Below are 25,668 nucleotides of genomic sequence, written 5' to 3'. Positions count from 1 at the left end.
AATTCATATATTAATCCCTATGATGTCAAAGATAATACCAAAACAGTCAGTCACATGTTAGACCCAATTTACACATCCTGAGAGCCCCAATCACAGAACAGAATGGCACTGAGCAGTTATTCAAAAGCGTACTGGATTCGCACATTTTCGGACAAATCTGGGTTTTTTTTTTTTTAAAAAAAAAACTTTTTGGATGTTAATAACATCTACATAATACCAAAGGATGACATTCTGGACAAAACAAAGGAATAATCGTCTCGGAATCAAAGCACACCCGTCCACGACCGTCGGTGGCCGACTCAAGATCAATTAGACAAACCCACCCGTACAAAACCATCGGTGGCAAAAGAGATTTCTCAACAAAGGTGCTACATAGGCTTAACGTCCCCTAGCATGAAAGGACGTCTAAAGAATGTCATCAAAACAAACACAATATCACTTACTATAACCCGATTTCCCGAAATCCGATAGTGCTAAAGCAAACACATGAAACATATTCTGATTAGTCGAGGATAAATATTCAGTACGGTTCACAATCAAATCAATCTGTTGTCATCGGTTTCCATAGCGTCAAACAAGCAAGAATATGACAACACACCAGCATTGTTCCTTAAGACACCCAATCACGGGATTTGTACAATTCTATTCCTTTATAACACTTATGCCCCAATTGTTAAAGGTCGGTTCTCAATGGTGTTCATGGTTAGATCAATCTGTTCATAGCCCACAAAAGGTCTTTCAAACAAGTCAAGCATTCCAAACGAATTCATGTTTTGGGTCTATCAGTTTTTCTGCCAAGAATAATCTGGCTATTTATTCATGAACAATTCGTGGTCTTCCCTTAACAAAATCAAATCAGCCCAAGCAAAGGTCATATCGGATTAAATCAAACAAAGGTTCCATCAAATTATATCCGATTAGGGTTCTATCAGGTCAAATCAGACAAAGGTTCTGTCGGACCGAATCAGATAAAAGTTTTCTCAAATGGGGTACATTCGGTTCTGTGAGGCTCACTTCGTTTGTTTAGGCACACGGCTGATAGTTTCACAACTGTCCTAAGTTTATCAGTTCTCAAAGTCATATTAGAATTATTCATCACAACTGTTCATATCAAAGCATTTCAAGTCATGTACAATATGGCATTGATTACATAAATTCGGGGGTAGTTGCATAAACATGCAGTTATTCAGATCAGGAAGTATGTACCATAATCAATACAGCAATTCCCAAACAAGTCTTATATACGAGCACATGGTGCATAGTAACACATTAAACAGCGTTCATCGGTTGAACATAAGATAGTGTCTGTTACACAAAAGTTCCAAATTAGTCACAAAATGTAGGTTTATGAGTCGAGCCCAGTATAGTCACATAATCCAGTCAATTTTCTACCCATCAAAATGCATGGTCTCACAATTATAGAGTTTATCATTTAGGGTGCTCAACTCCGTCACACAATCACAAAGTCATAATTCTGGTGGTTTAGCCATGGAGGACAGTAGTATAACAAATCGCCCTGAGCATAGGTTTAGATGTACATGCGCATGTGCAAAGTTAATCTATATCCCAATACGTATTTCACAAATTTCTCAAATGGAGCATATACATTTAAGGGATACGGTCTCGATCTTGTGGGTTTAACCAATCTAAATACACATGCAGTATATACAAAAGAACATGCCAATCTGAATCAATTAATATCCCAAGCAAAGATGTACACATGTACTAATTCAGAATCAATCAACACATAAGCATTCATTTATAACAGTACAGATACCTAGGATAACGGTTACAGCATTCTGAGTACTTCCTGGGACAAGTGCAATTACTCTATCTTGATCAGCAATTCCTACCATTGGTACGAATCCAACTGAAGCAGAAGATTTATTCACATTTGTTCAGTTCGGGGACAGTTCCTTACCATACGGTCCATTTTACCATACCTATAACAAACCCCAAAAATCCGATAACAACTCCTCGGTGTTTCTTACACTTTTGGTGGCAAAGGTTCTTGCCGTAGCGACAACTGACATTGTTGTCTCAAAATCTCTGCCACCCCTTATACTATTCTTTCCGGACTATTAAGTCGGGCTGTGAAAGAGTCTGCCAACTTGTATGCCCTCACTTTATCCACGTTCTACACAAATTCTTATTAAGCCTTGCGAAACATTGGGATGCCCAATATAAAATAAACACAGATGCACGTGCGTACATTCGCACATAGGCACATTGTTATATCCTCATTTTATGTATCGTCATGACACAATTAACCACATACGTAACAGATGATTGCTTACTTATCTGATATCACATGCTGACATTTGTTAAGTAATTATATTCAAGTCATGTTCATATTTCACATAGACACCCATTTGCAGAACCGAATGCACATATGCAACTTTTCATGATTCATGTGTTCATGTATGTGCATTATAGCAAAACAAACTTGTGGTACACATTAGCGTAACAGTTCATGTTGGCCAAGCATATCAAGTTCCATGGTAGAACCTCTGATACCAGGTAACATATGACATACATAGGGCACGGTATTATTTCCCCCAGGCGAAGGCCTGTACCACGGTATTATTTCCCCTGGGCTAGGGCCTCATGACAATAAGCCACAGTATTATATCCCCAGGGCGAGGGCTTCTGCTACGGATACCACAATTACATTCAAAGAAATTTTGGACAATCATCCATTCAAACAAAACATAACATTTCAGGGAACTTGTCATTTCATATCATCAGAAAATAACTAAAGTTAAACATGACTTTACAGAGTTATTACTCACCATCTGATTAAACTGGGATTATACTTTATACAAAAGATTCACAAGTATGCATATACCAGAGAGCATACATATTCAAATGGTAATTCACAGATTTATAGCACATAACTGTTCATATTGAAACACTTAAGCATATTCTTGATGCCTTCAGATTCATATTTATCACATGAATGCATCATAGATCTTATCTAAACGCTTATTGCTCTTTTTGGACAAGTGTGTGAGTTATTAACTCGTGCTCTGATACCACTCTGTCACGACCCGAACTCGTCCCTATGGGTTAAGGCCATAACCGGCCAATAATCACGAGATTACCTACGGCCTCAAACCAATAAGCCAAGACTCATCAGAGTAAAAGGGGCCAAACGGAAGCAAATTTAAAACTTTGTCCATAGAGCCGTGCTTATATGCACACCATAACATTCCATATGTACATATGTTAATAACTCACAACAGAAAGTGTAATGACATAAGATTCTATACAGACAGGATCATCCAAACTAAGTCAACCCATGAAAACTATATACAGACGTATTCAAAACTTCGCCAACCTGACAAAATGTAAATACATAACAAAAGGGCGAAGACGGGTCTCATGCGTGAGACACAAGCGCTGACTCTCTCAAAACCTTAGTTGATCCATACAGACTTCACTGAGGCTGGGTCTGGACTTCTCTTGGCTCACCTACAAACACATGAATGAGCGTGAGCGAAAGCTTAGTGAATAATATCAAATCAAATACAGAAGTTACATAACAATGTAGAACAACATGTTCCAAACGGCCTTGGGCCCAATTCATATTTCTATTCAACTGACATATAACTATACGAAATTCAAATCAAGTGACTGTAGTTCCAAACATTCTGGCCTTTGGCCCACTCAGATTTCCATTCATGTCAAAACGGCCTTCGGCCCATTCATATACGTCAAAACGGCCTTCGGCCCATTCATTTCTGCCAAAATGGCCTTCGGCCCATTCGTTTACGTCAAAACAGCCTTTGGCCCATACATTCGTGTCAAAACGGCCTTCAGCCCACTCATTCATGTCAAAACGACCTTTGGTCCATTCATACATGTCCAAACGACCTTCGGTCCACTCATTTCTATCAAAACGACCTTCGGTCCATTCATTTCTGTCAAAACGACCTTCGGTCTATTCGTTTACGTCAAAACGGCCTTCGGCCCATACATTCGTGTCAAAACGGCCTTTGGTCCACACATTTATGTCAAAACGACCTTAGGTCCATTTATTTCTATCAAAACGACCTTCAGTCCATTCGTTTACGTCAAAATGGCCTTCGGCCCATACATTCGTGTCAAAACGGCCTTCGGACCACTCATTTATGTCAAAACGACCTTAGGTCCATTTATTTCTATCAAAACGACCTTAGGTCTAATTATTCATGTCGAAACGACCTTCGGTCCATTCATTCGTTCATGTTAGACTTTTGTCCACAATCCCAATTAGCAACTCATAAATCTTACAAGGGAATAAACAGTTGGACATTGCTAAGCTTTCAAATATTGATATTACTCACAGTGATCGGCTTATGAATTTTCCCTGGAGCTTGACCCTACACATTTCATGAACACAAAAGGGTCACTAACAGTTTAATCCGTTCTTTAATTTACATATTCCTCTTTAGGCTTTATTCCTATCTCGTTAACTCATTTACAATGCTCAATGCATGCCTAAGAATGCTTACAAGTGAAAGAGAACGGAAAACAGAACACATAATACAATTTCAGAATTTTAGAAAATAAGGTCCCCGCTCGAGCGTGGACTTCCGCGCTCGAGCGGACAATTAAGGCCTGCAAAAATACTGGTTACATCAAAATAATGCTCGGGCGTTAGCTCTGCCGCTCGAGCAGATGGCCTGTCTACATAGCTCCCCGCTCGAGCATCAACTTCCCCGCTCGAGCGGGAACCATGTTTGCAAAAAGTGTTGGGAGCACGATTTTCCCGCTCGAGCGGCACTTAACCCGCTCGAGCGGACATAAAAAATCTGGGTTTTTCAGATTGAGTTCTTGAGCTCCAATTCGATTTTCAACCAACAAATCATGCATGTTATGGCTCAATTCTCAAATATAAGTATACTAATATGACGTGAACCCCAAATCTCAACCCAATGGAGCTCAATTCACAATTAATTCACATGCATGCCCCAATCTCCCATCAAACTCATTCTAACATAACAAATTCATACATTCAAGCTCATATCTTCATAAATTGTACATGCATGTGATGAATTAACCACATTCTCAACTTAGACAACCCAAATGGTGATCAAAACATGAGTTTCAACCAAAACTCTACTTGAATCATGTATTTCAAGCTTATACATGCTATTTCAACACAATTTCTTACATGCATGCATATGTCAAGCTTTAATTCAACAAAACCAACCCAATTTCATTTCAATCTTACTCTTGATCACCCAATTAGCTTGAACACACAAAATTACAAACTATAATCCAAGAATTACTCACCTAGAAGCTTTGATTCTCACAATCTATAACAATTCTTGGATTATCTTCAAGGTTCCCAAGCTTTAAGCTACAATTTGCAGAATTCTCTCCTCTCTCCCTCTCTACAGCTGACTCTCCTCTAATTTGAGTCCCAAATCAGTCAAATGAAGCAAGAAGGGAGAATAGAGGGTGTAGTGCCCATACCCAACAAAACCCACTATTAGCATTATAATAATAATAAGGTAATGGGGCACTAATTAATCGTTTTGAATCTAATTATTTTGATCCCAATCAATTTCAAATTAAATTTCACTGTAGGTTCTAAAAATTATGCCAATCACAATGGCGTAATCGATTTCGGGTTTTGTGGTCGATAAGGCCTCAAATTTAATTTCCAAAGCAGATTATTCAAATAGATATTCCTACGGTGAACAGATAGAACTTCGAAATCACATATATTCACAAACTGGCACATAAAATCATATTAAACACATCATCATACTCGTATTAAGGACCAATTAGCAAACTACAGAGCAGGGGTATTACAATCCCACTCACCCATATCAGTGTCGAAGAGAATCGGATCACCCCCTACTCCGATGCTGGTGAGCATGGAGAAGTCGAAGGGAGTCATCGTCATCTCCCCTGCAGCAGAAAGGTGGAAGGAATCGGTGGTTGTAGATGTCCCCGAACGTCCTGGGAGGAGATCCCCCCGTTTTGTTCGTTATGGGCTCACTACAGTTCAGGACTCAAATGTCACAGTCTTGTATCTAATCTCGCAGAGTGCAATGCAAGACCGATGAATCATCAAAGAGTCCAAATTTGGCAATTCATTTTTGAAAACAGATTGTTAGAAAGAAGTGCCAAACATGGATTGTTTTGCCAGATATAGAGTTGCCACCTAAATATTTTATTTTGGGGAATTTAGCAAACCCTGGCTCGTTTGCCTAAGGCCACGTGTCCGTCATCACGAAAGCTGCCTCGGCTCGGGAACTTGGGTACGATTGGGGAAGGTCACTTCGTGAGCACCCCCGCTCGCCCTATCAAAGATCGGCCTCTACTAACCATGATATCTAGTTTTGAAAACATTATGCGTTCTTATTCCGGTTATTAGCCTAGATTTACTATGTGATGCGCACAGTATATAAGTATGGACTGGATCGCCTGAGTTGGAACAAAACATTTCATGTTTGTTTTTTAAAGTGGTTTGATGGTGCTACTCGCAAGTAGGCTAAGATGTGAATTTGCCAACCTCAAGTGGGTTTAGAAAACATGGTTTTGCCACTATCTAGTGGGCTTAAAACTCGCAATCGATGAATTGTTCCAATCCAAATAACCCAACCTTCACCCACAGGCATTCAGGCAGATATATCACAGAAGCACATAGCCTCATGGTAAGCAGGCTATCATGGCAGTCACTCACACGCATGCAAGGATGCTAAAGCAAAAACACTTACCGAGTACTCCGAGCCAAAGAAAGAAGCTAATTAGAAATCATGCATGATCCTAACTATGCTGAAATGCCTAATGCAACACATGCAGGAATGCAACTACAATAAGCTCGGCTATTCTAAAGTTGGCATGTGAAATGCTACAACTAACAAGTATTCAACTCGAAATTGAAATACAATGCAGTTAGTATGATGCGCCGAGCCCGGTGCTTGCAGGACAGATGAATGAATGCAAACATGCGAGCATAAGTATGCTAATTGAAACATGCCCTAATCTAACCATCATAAGCTGATAAATAAAAGGGAGAAAGACGTGGGGTTGGAAGACATACATCACACACACACACACTTATTACAAAATTGCCCCCCTCGGAGGGTCCGAATAAATAATACAGTCCGAATAAATAATTACAGTCTGAATGAATGATTAAATATTACAAAATCCTAATTAATTAACAAATTAACTAGGAAAGCAAATAAACTAGCATGCAAATTCATGGACCGCCTCAACTCAGTTCCGAATGATGAAAGATGCATGCTTGAGTTGCCTTGCGTAGAAATCCATTGAGATGCCTCGATTCGCCTCTGTTTACAATTAATCCCGGAATGCTGTGCAAGGCTTTATAAAGTTGCTGATTTCTGATTTGCTGCAACAGAGAGCAAGAAAGGGGCATGGCAAAGTATTTTCACATATGTATGCACACCTCGATCCTTGTGCCATCAATAACGCATCTCGATGCATGATGGCCGAGGAGTCGAATTGCACGACTCGATGTGAAATGAATGGACATATAAACACAACAAGGCGTAGATTTCCTCATGGTTAATCCGGAGTGTCGGCAACCGAGAATTGAGACACGTTTCGTCACTTGGAGTACGAAACGTCCCTCGTTTCCTGTGCTCGGGCTAACCCCTATCCCAAACACAATGCAAATGAGATGGCATACGCAATGCGACTAACATGTAACCTAGCATACGCAATGCTATGGACTAAAATGGCATACACGATGCACGTGATGTAACATGGCATACATAATGCTCTAACATGCAACCTAGCATACGCAATGCTATGGACTAAAATGGCATACACGATGCATGATGGACTTACACCAACATGAGTGGACCTCAGCCACACCCACATCGGTGGCCATATGATGGAAATGAGATGACCGAAACACATGCAAACATGCACAATGTAAGGGATCGATCCTAAGGCATCGAATGCCATTCTACCAAAGCATAGGAAAGGATGCAATATGGCATACAAACAAACAAATTCCAGCTCTGAAACATGGTATAAAATGGTCCCGAAACATGCAAGCATGGCACACAATGCAAGCTAGGGGGCCCGGGTACCGAAACTAGTGAAATGCGTTACTCTAGAGGTATCCGAAACAATACACAAATGGAAAAATCAACCCCAAACACACCCTAGGCAGGTCTGAAACAGTGGGGAAATGGCCTAAAATGATGGCTCGGAATGCAGCGAAATGGAGCTCATTCAATGGTCGGTAAATGAGGCACACAAGCTCGACTCTCAAACGCATTTAAAGAGTATAAAACATGACAATATGGCATTCAAACAAGCTCTGAAATATGATGTATAATGGGTCCAAAACATGAACACACCTCAGTATATACATGTAATGGACCCCGAAACTCAAAGCTAAGGAAGTGTATTGAACCACAAGCATGCAAAACAAACACCATTCGACCATGAGACCCAAAAATGGAGCTAGGGCAGTCCAAAATATGAACAAAATCAGTTTAAGGCATGGCCAGAATGTGCTAGAATCAAGGGTCAACAAAGCATGCAAAGAAAGCTAGTGAACCATGATTTACACTATAGCTCTATGAAGCACATGAGGGCTCACCAAACCAGCCAAAAAGAGAAGTATGCCATGCTAAAATACACCCAAATAACCACTGAAAGTCAATCAATGCATGTTATAATGAGGTGCTCCTTTGAGAAGCCAATAAGAGGGTTGTTCAAAACATGTATGATGGACACACAAAAATGGAAAAATGGCCTCTGGACAGAGCTTATGAGGGTCCTAAAACCCACCAAAAAGACCCTGAAATTAGTCTAGGAAGCATGCAAATGAAAGCCCCTTTGAAAGGCCTTGGATGGGATTGCTCTACACATGCAAAAATAGACACTTCATATGGTGAAATGGGCTCCAGACAGAGCCAAGGCAGACCTTAAAACTCACCAAGTAGGGCCTGAAATGTGACTTCACAACATGCAAGTAGGAGCCCCTTTGGAAGGCCAAAAGGGCCAACAAACAAGACAAGGAGAGAGGGGGTCACCCCCCTATGATTTTGGCTCTCAAAACAGTGTGCTAGCCACTAAAAATCAACAGGATTTTTAGTGGCTAGAAGGTCAAACAAAGCATGAAACAAAGGCCTAGAGGCAAGGCTCAAAACAAGATGCAAACAAGCATACAAGGGGGTAGATGACCCCCAACAGAAAAATTCCCTTAATCAAACTTCAAGAGGGGCACAAAATAAGACTCTTTTTAGTGTATGAGAAATCTCGAAAATGCTTTCAAGTAAGGCTAAGATAGGAAGCAAAATAAGCCTACAAAGAGGGATGGAGCATACAAAGAGGTGGATGACCTTAAACAGAAAAGTGTCCTCAATCAAACTTCAAGAGGAGCTCAAAATAAGACACTTTTTAGTTTAAGACGAAACCCAGAAATGCTTGCAAATAAGGCTAAACAATGAAGCAAAACAATGTCAAAATGGGGGAAATAGAGACTTACCCTTGTAGAGAAGACCTCCAGCAACTTCTGGACCAAGATGGTGAGCCTTCAACCTCTGCAAATCAGTTCCAACAAAGGGTCAAAGCTTCTAAACGAAGCTTAACCAAAAGGGTCAAGCTTCTCCTAGAAGCTAAGCAAATGGACCAAAGCTTCCTTAAGAAGACAAACAAGAGGGTGAAATCTTGGAGAGTGGGTCAAATGCCTTCCAGCTGGCATAGCTGTAATGCACTCAGAAAGACCAAAAAGCATAAGGCTGGCCGACCAGCCAAGGCGGTCGGCCGACCACTCCCTCTGGTCGGCCGACCAGGGGTCAAAAGGGTCAAGATGAAAAGGTGGTCGGCCATACCAGATTGGTGGCCTCCCAGGTGAATGCAACACATGAGTATGGTGGGAGACCAGAAATTGTGGCCCTGGAGAGAGGAAAACCAGCTTTTTAGCAAGGTTCAAAAGGGTCAGGAAGGAAAGCTGGTCGGCCTACCCATATGGTGGCCTCCCAGATGAGTACAATGCAATGGTGGCATGGGAGATTAGAAATTATGGCCCAAAAGTGAGGAAAACCAGCTTTCTGTCAAGAAAACCGGCTGGAGGAGAGAGAAAAGTGGTCTCCAAGGAGAAATCTAGTTTCCAAGAAGAAAAGGTGGTCTCCCACCCTTGTACCATCTTCCTAACAATGAAAATAGGGTCCATGCCAAAAATGAACCCACACCGATGCAAAACGAGGGTTCGGGGGTCAAAATACCCAGCCGGGTACCCCAAATACTGACTATCAAGCATCGGAAGTAGCGTGTGATCACGAAGGTGGTCTCCTGGGCCACAGTGTCCCTTTAGGGAGAGGAAACAAGGTGTGTACCAAAAATCGAAGCAAACAGAGGTAGTTAAGCGGTCCCGGACCGAGGCGCGCGGCCGACGGCTCCGAAAATCAAAAACTGGTCTCCAAACGGAAAAAAATGGCCTACGACCACGAAACGTAGCCTACGGCCACTGAGAGATGGTCTACGAGACCTCTCCCTCCCTTTGGGAAGAGAAAATAGAATCTAGTTCGCAAACCGAGGCAAAGCTCAAAAGAGCCCCAAAGTCCGGAGGCAAGGCTCTCAGCCGAGACTCCGAAACCTCAGAACGAGGACACTATGCATCATCACTGAGCGCTCAATCGGTGACGTCTGAGTCTTAAGGTCGGTCAAAAATGGGGTGTCTACAGTTGCCCCTCTTTGACAGAACTCGAAAGCCGTAAGTGACGGGAGTGAATGTCAAAGCCTAGAGACGACCCATTTTTGACAAGGCCGAAGACTTAGACAAACAAGCAAGATAAACAAAGATGTGCCCGCAGGTAGGGGGCAAAATGCAAAATGATATGCAAAAAGCCGAACGTAACTCATGACCATGTAAAGCAGTGAGCTGTAATGAAGTAAATATTCATAATAAATGCAACAGTTTTAAGCAAGAATGCAAGGCAATAACTACGTTTCATGCAATAAGAATGTAAGAGAATCACAATTCTCGCTACGTCTCATACGGGGAAGATACAATACCTGTGCAGCACGTCTGGTCGCACCAGCCTCAAATGAACCGTACATACAATATCATGCCTGCAAAATAAAAAAACTTAACAAGCACAACATAGTTAGCAACATATGTTCAACGCTATATCGAACACAGACAAACATGGTGTCGATGGGAGAGTGCATCGCAATGCGAGGAGAAATGTGCGCGACAACGCAAGTTAAGCATGGAGGTATGACAATACCGGTGAAACGTGCACAATAATGTAAGTGATGTGCATAATAATACAAGTGACGTGCATAACAATGTAGGATAAGTACAACTTCGAATGCGCATTTGATACAAAACAACAGGCAGAGACATGCAAGTTTCGAAGAGGGCGACTCAATCGCGACCTTCAGTTTACCTTTCGAAAGGGTCACAATGTATTCAAAAGGATACATCTTGCTCTTGACGAGTAACAATGAAACACGCATGGAAAGTTGAAGTTGAAGTTCCCGCGGAGGGATTTCGCAACGAAAAGTGCACTTTTCTTGTACTTTCTCGGGTGCCGGGGACTCCGATCACTACCAAATTTTACAGGGAGCTCAAAGAGAGATTGGAGACAACCTTGGGAACACCACCGACCAAGTTTGGAGGCCACCGACCAGGTTTGGTGCAGGGGGTGGTCGGCCTACCAGAAAAGGTGGTCGGCCGACCACCTAGACAAAAACAGGGGCAGTTTGGTACATTTGCACTCAGATCTTTAAATACACTCGGCCAAAACACTTTTCCTCACAACTTCAAGTCCGAAATCAGCTCTCCTCCCATCCTAGACCATTTTTCCTCTCAGATCTGCGCTCTATATGCATTTTCCAACGCTCCACGCAAAGTTGTTTCGCGAAATCTTTCAGTTTTCTTCACTTTGAACCGATTAAATTTTGATTTCGGTGCTTCTTTCTCCAATTTCACCACTTGGGGTAATTTTGTCTCAATATTTGGAACATTTTCTCGGGAGTTGACTTTTGTTGACTTTTTCCTTTCCTGAGAGTTGACTTTTGTTGACTTTTTCCAATTTTCGCTCATTTTGCTCATTTTTGCTCCTTTTTGCATATTTCTTGAGATGGCGGGTCATTTTCCTTATGGAGGAGGTCCTCCAGGTGCGGGAGGTGTGCCAGACATTATGTCTTTGCCTCTGAGGGTTCGGTCATTCGATCCTAAGAGGTATCACCCTCGGGAGCATATCCTTCCTCGGGCCGTCTTCTACCATTTTACCGATTTTGATGATCAAGCACCTATGGATCTACTATTGCGGGAGCCGGAGTCCCACCTCTCTCATCAGGCACGGGAGGTATGTACTTCACTTTTACGTTTTCCGCAATGTATTATGCATTTTCTGTGCATTTCATGCTTTCGCTACGTTTATCTGCTCACTCTAGCACACAGCTTGTTCTGAACACTTAGTCTATAACACAGTATTCCGTTTGCATCTTGAACACACAGCTCAATCACTTGAATTTCTGAACACGCAGCCCACATATTGATTGTGAACACACAGCACACACTCGTTGAGAGTTGTACATGCAGCCCAGACTGTTGAATTTTTGAACGCGCAGCCCATTGTTGATTGTGAACACGCAGCACACACTTGTTAAGAGTTGAACATGCTGCCCAAACTGTGAATTTCTGAACACGCAACCCATTGTTGATTGTGAACACACAACACACACTTCTTGAGAGTTGAACACGCAACCCTAACTTTGAATTTCTGAACACGCAACCCATTGTTGATTGTGAACACACAACACACACTTGTTGAGAGTTGAACACACAGCCCAAACTGTTGAGATGAACACACAGCCCACTATTTCCGAAGTCAGAACACGCAGCCCAAACACTTGATGTTGAACACACAGCTCAAGCTTTGAGATGAACACACAACCCACTATTTCTGAAGTCTGAACACGCAGCCCAAACACTTGATGTTGAACACACAACTCGAGCTTTGAGATGAACACACAACCCACTATTTCTGAAGTCTGAACACGCAACCCAAACACGTGATGTTGAACACACGGCTTGAACTTTGAGATGAATACATAGCCCACTCATATACTTCATGTTGAACACACAGCTCACATACTTCAATTCTGAACACGCAGCCCACATATTGATTGTGAACACACAGCACACACTCGTTGAGAGTTGAACACACAACTCATGGCATTGTATCTGATTTAATTTGCACACAGCTCATATTTCCATGTTGAACTGAATACATGTGTTCATTCTGAATGCAGGTATCTTCCCGTGTTACACGAGGATATGGCTCTATCGTTGCGAGGGAGTGGTGCACAGAGCTCCCGGAGGCTGTTCGTGATTGGGTTGACCAAGCAGGGTTCGGACCCTTCTGCGTGGGGATATCTCGCTATCCTGCTAGCAGGACGTTGATGGGCGCCCTTGTAGAGAGATGGTGGGACACCACCAACTCCTTTCATTTCTCGGCTACCGGGGACATGACTATGACCCCGTTCGACTTCGCTGTGCTGACAGGCCTTGACGTGGGAGGCTGGTCAATCCCTTATGACAAGGACATGGGCGAGTGGAAGGCTGCCTAGATTTATCTATTAGGGGCTTACCCACCGGTTGGCAGATCATCGGGCAGGGTTCGATACACTTGGTTTTCCATACATTTCAGGGGGGCTAAGCCCGAGACTCCCGAGGAGATAGCGCAGTACACTCGAGGGTTCTTGATGTTCCTCCTCGGGACCACTTTGTTCTTCGATAGGGGGAACATCGCCGGACTCTATCTGCTGAGTGCTCTGGTAGACCTATCACAGGTCAGTCGGTATGGCTGGGGTGGCGCTGGCTTGGCTACCCTCTATTGCTACATGAGTGCGACCTCCCGCGGACGGGGGAACATAGTCGGCGGTTATTGGAGAGCTTAGGAGGTACTTTCTGCCTTCTTGATTTACATTTCTGCTTTTCGTTATCTGTACAGTGCACACACGACACACTTTACATTCTGTACTTTGCATTCTGCTCTCAGCATTTTGCGTTCTCTGTACATTCTGCATTCACATTCTGTACTCAGCAATCTATATTTTGATGGCTATTGCCCTGTTTTCCACAGTTATGGGTTTTCGCATACTTTCCGATGCTAGCCCCGGAGCTCAAAGTGGCGGTGCCTCTCACGATCCCTTACTCGCTTGTATTCAAGGGCTAGTACCGGCCGAGGGCCCAGGAGACTTTGCCCTACCTGCAGCAGTATTTTGACATAGTACGGACCACCGAGGTAATTCAGAACTCTCAATTCCCCATGTTTTCATCTTTGATTGATCTTGCACATTTATGATTTCTAATCGGCCCATGCATTGGTTATCCGCAGATCACATGGCAGCCCTAGGCGCCCTTGGGTGGAAACACCCGATTTCAGTTTCTCGGGGGGTGGGTCGTTTCTCGATACAGGATCTTATTTGAGGGGCCCGTTGGTAGGGCCTGGCTTCTGGGGGACCGCTTCATGCGTCAGACTATGGGCTACCCCGAGCAGAGTGTCCTCGCAGCACCTCCGGTCAATATGCGGTCTACTGAGGGGCTCACTCCCTAGGATGTTGAGTCGGCTATATTGGGCACTGATGTACTTCTGCATTTGGAGGAGGGGGAGTACGCGACCTACCGTCATACATACTTGATGCCTCCATTGACAGGTGTTCGTACTCCCACGAGAAGGTCTACTGGCATGCCATCATCGAGTCGAGCTCGGGCTGCAGATATCCCTTCTACCAGCAGGGCCGGTACATCTAGAGGTGGGGCTAGACTGGTTCCCCTAATTCCCCCGACGTATCATCAGGCTGGATGGCCAGATATCCCGACTAAGTTGACAGGATGACGATACGGGACTTCCTACCAGATACCGATAGAGCCTCCTATGCCTGATCACCAATACGTCAGTGATCCTGACTCACCACCGGTATGTTCCATTGCTTTTCGTTTACCACTCAGGTACTTAGGCATTTATTTACTCATTGATGACTTGAACTTGTATCTGCTGCCTACCAGGGAGTACACGGAGGGGTTACATGGGTTAGTGGCCTCACTCGAGGGCATGGTCCTGCGGAGAGAGACGTAGTTGTCCATCGTCGGTGTTCCGGTACTCTTTAGTTTTCTTGCATTTATCATACTTCTGATGACATGTTGAACTTGAATATTTCACTGCATTGATTGACTGTATGTGTAGAGCACATCTGACACACATCACAATCATGTACTGTCTCTGCATACACCCACTCTTTGTAGCTTTCTTGCATCTGCATCTGATATACATACTTTGGCTGATGTATTCAAATTGTGCTCTTTATTTTCAGATGCCTCCAGTACATACTGGGCCACAGGCCGGGCCACCCAGGCCTTCTCGGAGAGCTGGGAGAGAGGGTTCGACTCGCGGCCGAGGCGGACGCAAGGCACCTGTCATAGAGAAGGAGTCCAGTGATGGGGAGGAGTCTGCACATCCCCAGTCAGAGACATCCGTTGGTGGAGAGGATGACTCTGGTTCCGGTTCCGGTAGTGGAGATGATCCCGAGGAGGATTCCGAGGGCGGCGACTCCGATTCCGATGATGATGATGGTGCAGAGGTTGTTCTGCAGAAGAGGACGAAGAGGGCCTCTTATTCCTGTGCTTGATAGCACTGATGTAGCTGTTCCTGCTTTATTTCCTTTTTTACTAGTGGTTCTAGCACATTGTACATTATTAGGCAGTTTTATTTTCTGTAAAACTTGTACCCTTGTTGTAAAATGTTGTAGCAAAGGAAGCATGATGGAATGAAACAGCATTTTGAAAAAGTGTTGCATTTTGTGTTCTTAGCATTGCATCGCATCATTTTGCACGAAAATGAGATTAACTGGAATTGTGCAGTGAAAATTGCCAAGTCAGGTAGTGAACCGACAAAGCAAACTAAACAAATTAACTTACTAAGAAACAACAAAACCTTAGCAAGTTTACAACTCGATAAGCAAGACACAACAATGTTGATTAAACAGAGAGTAGCAACTCAATACACGAAACCCAATGACTTGATAAACAAGACTCAATAAAAAAAAACAACTCGATAAACAGAACAACAACTCGATAAGAAAAAATCAACAACAACTCGATAAACAAAATGCATTTCGGACGATCGAAGTGACGGAACGCATCCGAAACAGAGGAAAACTTGCACCTTCAACACTTCTCGATGCATGGAAATGCTAGGAATTTTCTTCTAGAGGCTAGGACAAGACCAAAGCCCCGTTTCTCTTCATAGCCGACCATCAGAGGGAGCTGGTCGACCAGCTTTTTTTCATTAGAAACCAAAGGGGTGGTCGGCCGACCACCTAGCTTGGCAACCACCAAATTGTTGACACGTGTCCCCCGAATAGTGCCTTATCCTCTATAAAAGTTCCAACTTCGTGGTTCATCCATTTTATCTCAGTTTTACACCAAAATGGAGACGTTCCTTGTCCAAAATCTCACAGCTTGGATTGCTTCTCCAGATGGCTAAGAAAAGTTGAACTTTCGGGGCTTCGGCTTGAATGCACTATTCACACTGGGCCGTACTCCACAAATCTTCCTTTCCTCCATGCCGCAGCAAGGTTTTGGAACCCGGTAACACACGTCTTTAGCTTTAGCGGGCAAGAGATGTGTCATACTTTCGAAGATTTCCAAGCTTTGATGGAATCCGAGCGCAATGAGGGGATCTTGCCTCAACTCCGATTTGGCCACGTCCAAGCCCTAGGACGAATGTGCGGCCTCACTTTGCATGATGCCTGATCATTGGTTCACGATGGGGAGCTGGACATCCCAAGCTTGGTTCGCTGGTTTTCTAATGCTGGTGACCGCGACGACCATCATTGGCAGGGCTATCGGCGACACGCGCTTTGCCTATGCTTGCTATCTCATTTCTTGCTTGCCCTGGGCTCCGGTGGATTCAGTGTCCGGTTGATCGAGGTTGCCCAAGGTTTGAAGGAGGGCAAGAGCTGCATCGCCATGACATTGGCTGAGACATTGATGGGCTTAAACGCTTTTCATCGTCGGGAGACGACTAGGCTTGCGGGGAGCCCACTACTATTGCAGGTAATGTTTCCCACCCAATCTCACATATGTATAGCTCACATCACTCGGTCCTCAGGCTCGGTTTTTCTCACAAAACCCTTTTCTTTCTTTTCTCTCATCGTACATCTCTCTATTCTTTATTCTCTCATTTTTCATCCCTCCCAGGTGTGGTTGATGGACAAGTTACAGATTGTGGAGTCGTGCCCAGCATACTCAGCTCGCTGCTACTTTTTTCGACAATGCCTGGTCGATGCCCTGGATGAGGGGTGGTGGTACAATTGGATGTGCAGTTTGTCTGCAAACCGCATCGCTTGGCGCTGCCCTTGGCTCAACCTGCCGGCAATGAGTAACAACATGACCCGTTAACCTCGGATTCAATTGATTGGCATGACACACTGTGTCTTCTATTTTTCGTTCTGGTTCCAGCGCCAGTTTGGACTTGATCAGACTTGCCCGCCAGAGGGGATAGAGTACCCTGCTGCATTCCCAGCCCGAGGCGCACAGCTTGCCCGATATGCCACAACATGGAGTACTAGAGAGCTTCTGGCCCCCGCTCCCACTTTTAGTTGCACTTTGTTTGATGAGTGCTTGGATTGACTCAATGAAGAGGCAGGGGAAGGGCCCAGTTTGGCATCGGAGGCTTCGACCAGCTCCAGGAGGGGCCGCAGGAACACCTGACTTATCTATGCCGCAGATTTATTACTTTATTAGTACTTTTAAGTTTTCTTTATGAATGTAATAAAAAGCAACTTCAATTTGTATGCAAGAGCTGGAGAACTCTGTATTGAAATCAATGAAATTGAAGGTTGTGGGTACTGAAAATTTTCTGCTTTGGTAAAAAAATGGTCCAAGTTGTAAAAAGATTAATTTTGAACAAAGTCAACTTTTATTAAAACTTTTCAAAACCATTTTCGATATGGATCAGAACTGGACATGCCTGAAATTTGTCACTGAGATGCACAACCTCAGATCCTAGCAACTGGAAAGTTGCCCCTAGTCTGAATAGTACCGCGGCACTGCACAGCAACGGAAAGTTACCCCTAGTCTGAAAAGCACTGCACCGGGGATCATAACCGAACTCTTGAACGCTGAATAGACAAAGATGGCCAAGATGATCAAATGGACAAAGTTGATCGGGGAAAAGTTTATGGCTGAACTTCAGGATGAAGTTGCCTACGTATCCCAAAGATGGGAATCAAGCCTTACGTAGTTCAGGCTTCAGGTTCACTCAAGTATTTTCACTCTCCTTTTATGCTCTAACTTTTGCCAAGGCCACCCTTTGCGGGTTTTCAACCTTACGAGCTCATTTTTTGTAATTTCAAATTTTCTGTGCTCTAACTTTTGCCTAGGTCGCCCTTTCGGGTTTTTGGCCTAGAGAACCTCTCAGGGGTAATATTTCTTCAACTTGTCCATATTGATCGGCTGTGAAAACTCTAGGCCATCTAGGTCCATCAGAACCACAGCTCCACCTGACCATATAGATTTGATGATGTAGGGACCGGTCCAATTGGGTCTGAACTTGCCCCTTGGGTCGTCGATGGGAGCTCGGTTGTCCTTGAGCACCAAATCCCCTTCTTTCAAATTCCAGGACTTAACTTTCTTATTGAAAGCTCGGGCAATTCTGCTCTGATAACCTTGAACATGGTACAGTGCTTTTAGTCTTCTTTCATCAAAGAGCATGAGTTCTTCAAATCTCCTCTACTGCCAATCTGCTTCGACTATTTGACACTCAGCCAACACTCGTAAAGACGGAACCTCAATCTCAATAGGTAGAACGGCCTCCATCCCATAAACCAATGAACACGGAGTTGCCCCAGTAAAAGTTCTAATTGAAGTCCGATAGCCCCACAGAGCAAACGACAGCTTATCTGGCCAATCCCGGTAGGTTTCCACCATCTTCTGCAGTATGTGCTTGATGTTCTTGTTGGCGGCCTCAACCGCTCCATTGGTTTGCGGCCGGTATGTGGATGACTTATGAAAAGCCACGTTGTATTTCTCCAACAAGTCAATCACTTCCTTCTTGAAGTGGGAACCATTATCTGAAATGACCTCGTTTGGGACCCCATAACGACAGATGATGTTGTTTCTGATAAACTTTGCAATGTGCGACGCCTTCAACACCGCATAAGATTGGGCCTCAACCTACTTCGTGAAATAATCTATCGCGACTGGGATGAACTCATGCCCATTCGACCCCTTCGGAGTGACAGCCCCGATCACATCGATTCCCCAAACTGAAAATGGCCATGGCGAAGTCATATTGTACAGCTTTGAAGGCGGAATGTTCATGCGGTTTGCATGGATCTGACATTTGTGGCATCGCCGAACAAAGCCGATACAATCCTCCTCCATGGTGGACCAATAATAACCTTGTCTGAGGATCTTCTGCGCTAGCATTACCCCGTTCATATGCGCACCGCATTCCCCTCCATGGATGGCCTCCATCAGGCGTTTTGATTCTTCAGCTTCAACGCACATCTTATGCATTCCTAGATGACCTCTCTTATACAATTTACCTCCGCAGATGATGAACTGAACGGCCATTCTTCTGATTGCCCTTTTATCCTTGGCATTTACCCCTGGTGGATATGCTTCTTTCTCCAAGAAATTCCAAATATCGTAATACCAGGGGTTCTCATCTTGAACCTCATCTATAGCAGCAATCGACTCGTAAGCCGGCACAAATTTTTGGTCGATAATGACTGGACGCATCTGGACTCCAAATGGGATGTCTATCATGGAAGATAGAGTTGCTAGTGAATCTGCGAACCTGTTATTTTCTCTTAGTAGATGAGTGAAGTTTAGCTTCTTAAACCGAGGAATTAACAAATCCAAGGTCTGGTGGTACATTATCATCTTTTCCTCTTTGACATTCCAATTCCCCTTAGCTTGGGATACAACAAGATTCGAGTCCCCAATGACGTCCAACCGTCTTGCCCCTAGTTCCAAGGCTGCTTCTAGACCGGTAATGCATGCCTTATATTCTGCTTCGTTGTTCGAGACTTTGAATCAGAGTTTGAATGCTAGAGGGATACGAAATTGTCGGGTGCTATCAGTAACACCCCTATCCCATACCCGTACTGGTTTGACGCTCCGTCAAAGTACATCATCCAAGTTTTGTCTTCGATATGCAAAATGGCCTCATCTGGGAATAAGTACTCAACTACTTCACCTCCTTCCATTGGATGACCGGCTAAGAATTCTGCTACTGCTCTTCCTTTGACTGACTTGCACGTCACATATTTCAGATCGAATTCGGAAAGCAACAGCAACCAACGAGCTAGCCTACCCGTAAGTGCCGGTTTCTCGAAGAGATATTTGATGGGATCTAGTCATGAAACCAACATTACGGAGTGAGCTATCAGGTAGTGCCGCAGCTTCCTGGTAGCCCATACCAAGGCTAAGCAAGCCTTTTCCAACGGTGTGTAGCGAGTCTCACACTCTGCCATCTTCTTGCTCAGATAGTAGATGGCTCTCTCTACTTTGTCTTCATATTCTTGTGCGAGCATGCAGCCCGTTGTAGTCTCAGTTACTGAAAGATACAAAATCAACGGCTTCCCTGGCTTAGGTGGTGACAACACAGGTGGGTTCTGTAAGTATTCCTTGATCTGTTCAAAAGCAGCTTGGCATCGGCCGTCCCATTAGAATTTCTTTCCTTTCTTCAGGAGGCCAAAAAGTGGTTCACAAGTCAAGGTTAATTTTGAGATAAACCATCTTATGAATTGCACTTTACCCAGAAAGCTTCGCACCTCCTTTTCAGTCCTTGGTGGTGGCATTTCTAGGATGGCCTTGATTTTGGAAGGGTCGACTTTGATACCTCTCTGTGTAATCAGAAACCCCAGTATTTTCCCTGTTGTAACACCAAACGTACACTTCTGAGGATTCAGCTGCAACCAGAATTCTCTGATCCTTTGAAAGAACTTTTGCAAGGCGGTGTAATGGCCCTCTCTTTCCTTGGACTTGACAATCATGTCATCCACGTACACCTCAACCTCTTTGTGGATCATGTCATGCAATATCGTGGTCACGGCCCGTTGATATGTAGCTCTGGCGTTCTTTAACCCAAACGGCATCACTCTGTAGCAGTATATCCCCCACGGGGTGGTGAATGCAGTCTTTTTTCGATCTTTAGGTGCCATCACTATCTGGTTGTAGCCCGAAAAGCCATCCATGAACGAAAGGAAAGCATGCCCCGCTGTGAAGTCCACTAACTCATCGATATGCGGCAAGGGGAAGTCGTCCTTCAGACTAGCTCTATTCAAGTGCCTGAAATCCACACATACCCGGATCCTACCATCCTTCTTTGGTACCGGGACAATGTTGGCCAACCAAATTGAGTATTCGAATGCCAGCAGGAAGCCTGCGTCAATTTGCTCGGTGACCTCTTCCTTAATCTTGAGAGCCCAGTCCGGGCCGATCCTCTTGAGTTTTTGTTTAACGGGTCGGGCCTCGGGGTCAACAGGGATTCGGTGCTGTATAATCTCAGGATCGATTCCAGGCATGTCTTCGTAGGACCACGCGAAAACATCTTTGAAATCTTATAATAAAGCAACTAAGCGCTCGTATTCCTCCGAAGACAACGTGGACTCGATCTGGACCAGCCGCGGGTCCTCCTCAGTACCAATATTCACAGTAGTGATTTCAACCATTAAGGGTTTAACAAATCTTTCCTACTCTTGTTCAATTAAGCGTTGCAAAACCGGAGGAATTTTTTCCTCATCGTTTTCATCAAAATTTTGAAAGTCTGAGTTAATGCAAAAATCAAGGGCACAGAAAAGTACTCAGAAACCTCAGCAACACCATTCTCATTAAGCACATCCAAATCGTACGATTCTTCGGTTACAACAGACTCAAAAGAGAAAGAAAAAGACGACCTGGACAGGACTGTGGTATCTGGTTTATCACCCCTAGGAATACCGGACTCAGACTCAGTCGAGCTGGAACCTGATTCCGACTCAACAAACTCGGTGGAATCAGATTCCGGCTTACTACCTGACCCGGTGCTGCTTGACAAAAATCCCTCTTCATACTGCCAAATGAGAGAGGGTGCGATAGATGCATCCAAAATGTTTGCTGGTAGGCCCGCAATCGTTTCATTCCCGATCACGCATACCGAGAAGTTATCTCCCAAGCATTTCTGTTCGATCGGAGGATCTAAAAGTAAACATGCCAGCGCTACCCCCATTTCACTTTCGGCGTCCTCAGACTCCACTTTCTTGCTTTGCTCAGCCTTAGCTAATGGGTCCGTCTGCTCTTCGGCAACGTCATCCCCGGATAACTGCAGGTCGAAGAAGATCTCAAACCCTGGCACACGCTTCCTCTCCGCGTTCAACCATGGTTCTGGGAAGCCACAAAATGGAAAGTCCTCCCCCTCCCAGACAAAGCGTCCGTTTAGGGTACCTTGGATGGGTCGGTGCATTAACTCATATGGCTTCCCTGCCTTTTTTGCTCGGGCTCTTCTAGTCATCTCCTTACCTTTCCTTATCCAATCCTCTTTGGTGGGCAGATAACCCAAGCCAAAGGTGTGTGGTTTGTGTGGCACTTCGGCCAACACTGCAACGCCCTTTCGGCCGCTCTTTCCCAATCCCATCCCGGGAATGTGTTGAAGCTTGTTCATGAGGTATACTGATTGAGCACTGACATACACCCCCTCATTAACAGCCAAAATGTTCTGCACGACCCGAGCCTCAGCCAGAGTGAAACCGAATAAGAACACATCTTTCATACCGTGCTCAATTTCCAAGACCAGTGTAGACACCTCCGACAGTGGATGGATCGATGAATTCCCAAAAACAATGGCTACTCCCTTCCCATGGGGGTATTTCACCATCTGATGTAAGGTGGACGAAACTGCCTTTACCTGGTGCAGCCACGGCCGCCCCAAAAGTAGATTGAAGGTTGCAGGAGCTTCTATGACGTGAAAGTCTACCTCATGCTGTCCTGGCCCAACCTTGGTCTGAATTTTCACAGTCCCCATTATTTCTCTGCTCGTGTTATCATATGCCCGAATCACCTGGGCTGTCGGTACAAAGTCTGCGGTCTTCAAACCGATTACATATGAAGTCCTTGCCGGGCACACATTGATGGCGGACCCTGTGTCGACAAGCACCACGGGTATCCATTTGTTTCTGCACTCCACAGAAATGTAGAGTGGTTTGTTATGGTTCGCACCCTCAGGTGGCAATTCTTTGTCGGAGAAAGTCAACATCGGGGTAGCCCCTCCCGGAAAAACTAAGCCCACTAACTATTCGGGCGTGGTGTCTATTGAGAGCTTGGCCTTGTCCATGGTCGATAAGACAACTTGTCGATGCACTCGCGATGCCATAAGTAGTCCCCAGATGGAGATGTCTGCTTGTATCTTTTTCAACTGCTTCAGTACAGCCTCTTCTTCGAGTTGTTTCTCTTTCTGTTTCTTGGCCTCCTTATCCTTCCCAGACGCCTCTCGCTGGTCCAGATGTGGGGGCTTGAAATACCACCCGCTTCTAGTCATATGATCGACTTCTCCAATGTACCAGGTATCGTCTGGCTGGTTGCTCCCCTAATCCTTATCCGTGTGGGCAAGACATAGATCATCGTCCTCCCACCACATTCCATCGGTAGCCAACAGACACCTGTCCAGCTCCGGTACAATTATACTCGCAGTACTTTCCGTCCACATGCTCGCAGCATTCTCTATCCTCGTGCACACAGCATTTTCAATCCCCTCAGGGGCCTTAGCTTTTCTGATTCTCTCAAACTCTTCGACTCCTTTTTGTTCCAACTACATCAGTACAGCTGGCTACTCTATAATTCCTGTATTCAAAATGTCCAGATCCTGAGCGAAATTCTTAGCACCGACGCTCTCTGGCGATGGATTCTGATTTCCGGCCCTTCCGGCCACAACTGATGTTCTTGCTCCTGCTGGGCCCGGTTCCAACTGAGTTTTGTCAACAACATCTGGTAGGTCATCTAGCCACCTGATTACCTTTGCTGACTCCTCAAAATCTGACCAGTTGACTATCATGCCCTCGGGATCTTGTTCATTGAAAAATTGGAGGTTAGCGAAGTCCCCTTCCACAGCTGCCAAGTCATCTACCCTCTGACCAGATTCATCTCCCTGTATCACACAAAGCTCGGCCCCTGCCGGTAATTCCACATTTGGCCCAACCTGGCCTACTGATAGAATGTAGTCACTCGGACTGTATACCTCCTCTGCAAAACTCCCAGATTCCTCAGATTCTGACTCACCAATCCCATTCTGCCCTGAAATCTCCCCTGTTCTATCTTCGACAGTCACCACCATTGGTCCGGGTTGGGTTCCGAAGATGTCCAGCATGCACAAGTCACTGCAGCCAGGAAGGAGCACCCCTGGCTTAGGTAGGTGAGATAGGGTGATATATATACTAGGATCGTAAGACACGACCCCAGTCTGGATAAAGTTGATACGTTTGGGGGGTGGAACCTGGTTGTGTGGTGGGAGAGGGTTTGTTGTGACATTGGGTTTTTCGGGAGGCACAATCACCTGCTTGTCAATGAGATCCTGAATCTTGTGACGCAATCCAAAACATTGGTCAGTGTCGTGACCATGTTGTTAGTGATATGAGTAGTATTTTACTGGGTTATGAGAGGGAGGGAGTGGATTTGGCAATGGCCTCGACTCCAAGGGCTTTAAGTGCCCTTTCCTGATTAATACCCCAGAGCCTTGGACAGGGGCATATATAATGGGGTGAAGGTCCTCTAGCCTCGAGGTTGGTATTTGGTGGTTTGTGTGTTGCTTCCGGACGCGCCGGAGAAAAGTGTAGCTGCCATGGGTCTTAGAGGGGGAATGGTGGTGACCATGCTTACTTCTGAAGCTCTAGCATTTGCCGCATTGCTGGTGCCTGTATTGTTGTTGCGGTTGAAGGTTCTTCTGGGTTACTCTCTGTCATTATCAATCAAGCCCTATTTCAAGGCATCCTCAATCTGTACTCCCATCTCGTGCAGATCTGAAAAGGTAGGAAAGGGGAGCACGATCATTTTCTGCATTAGCTTAGGCTGGAGATTGCGCACAATCATCCGGATTTGATCTTTATCGGTAGGCCTTGGGGTCATTATTGAGGCCTTCGCCCTCCACCTGGCTACAAACTCTTAAAAGCTCTCCTTAGGCTCCTGCCTTGTTGTCTCAAGATCACGGGTTGTAATCTCGATTTGTGTGTTATAGGAGTACTGTGCAATGAAAGCCTCAGCCATCTCATCCCAGTTTCGCTTAACATCATCTTGTAATTTTACGTACCAGATAGCGGCCACACCCGACAGGGTCCGGCCGAATAATGAAAGCTTCTGCGGTCTAGTGAGACCCATCGGCCATAGTACATCTGAGAACAACCAGAGATGCACCGTGGGATCCACAGATCCGTCAAAGCGGTCCATTTGTGGCATTTTGAACCTATCTGGCAGCGTCACAGCCACGTCGGTGTACCCATCCTCAATGTCTGGGATAGACTTCACCCCTTGGGATTTCTAGAACATCTTCTCAAGCTTGCTCAATTTCAACGCGGTAGGGTCGACCTCGTACTCGAAGGGAGAGTCCGATAGATTGGTAGGTGTTTTGGATAGCTGGGGTAAAATTGGGGGCGGAGCCGGCCCTACCGGAATGTCCGTACCTTCCT

The sequence above is a fragment of the Camellia sinensis genome, chromosome 7, assembly GCF_055761805.1.
Source record: "Camellia sinensis isolate YWXY chromosome 7, ASM5576180v1, whole genome shotgun sequence".
Lineage (NCBI taxonomy): Eukaryota > Viridiplantae > Streptophyta > Magnoliopsida > Ericales > Theaceae > Camellia > Camellia sinensis.
The sequence above is the reverse complement of the archived record's forward strand: the minus strand, read 5'-3'. Positions refer to the sequence as shown.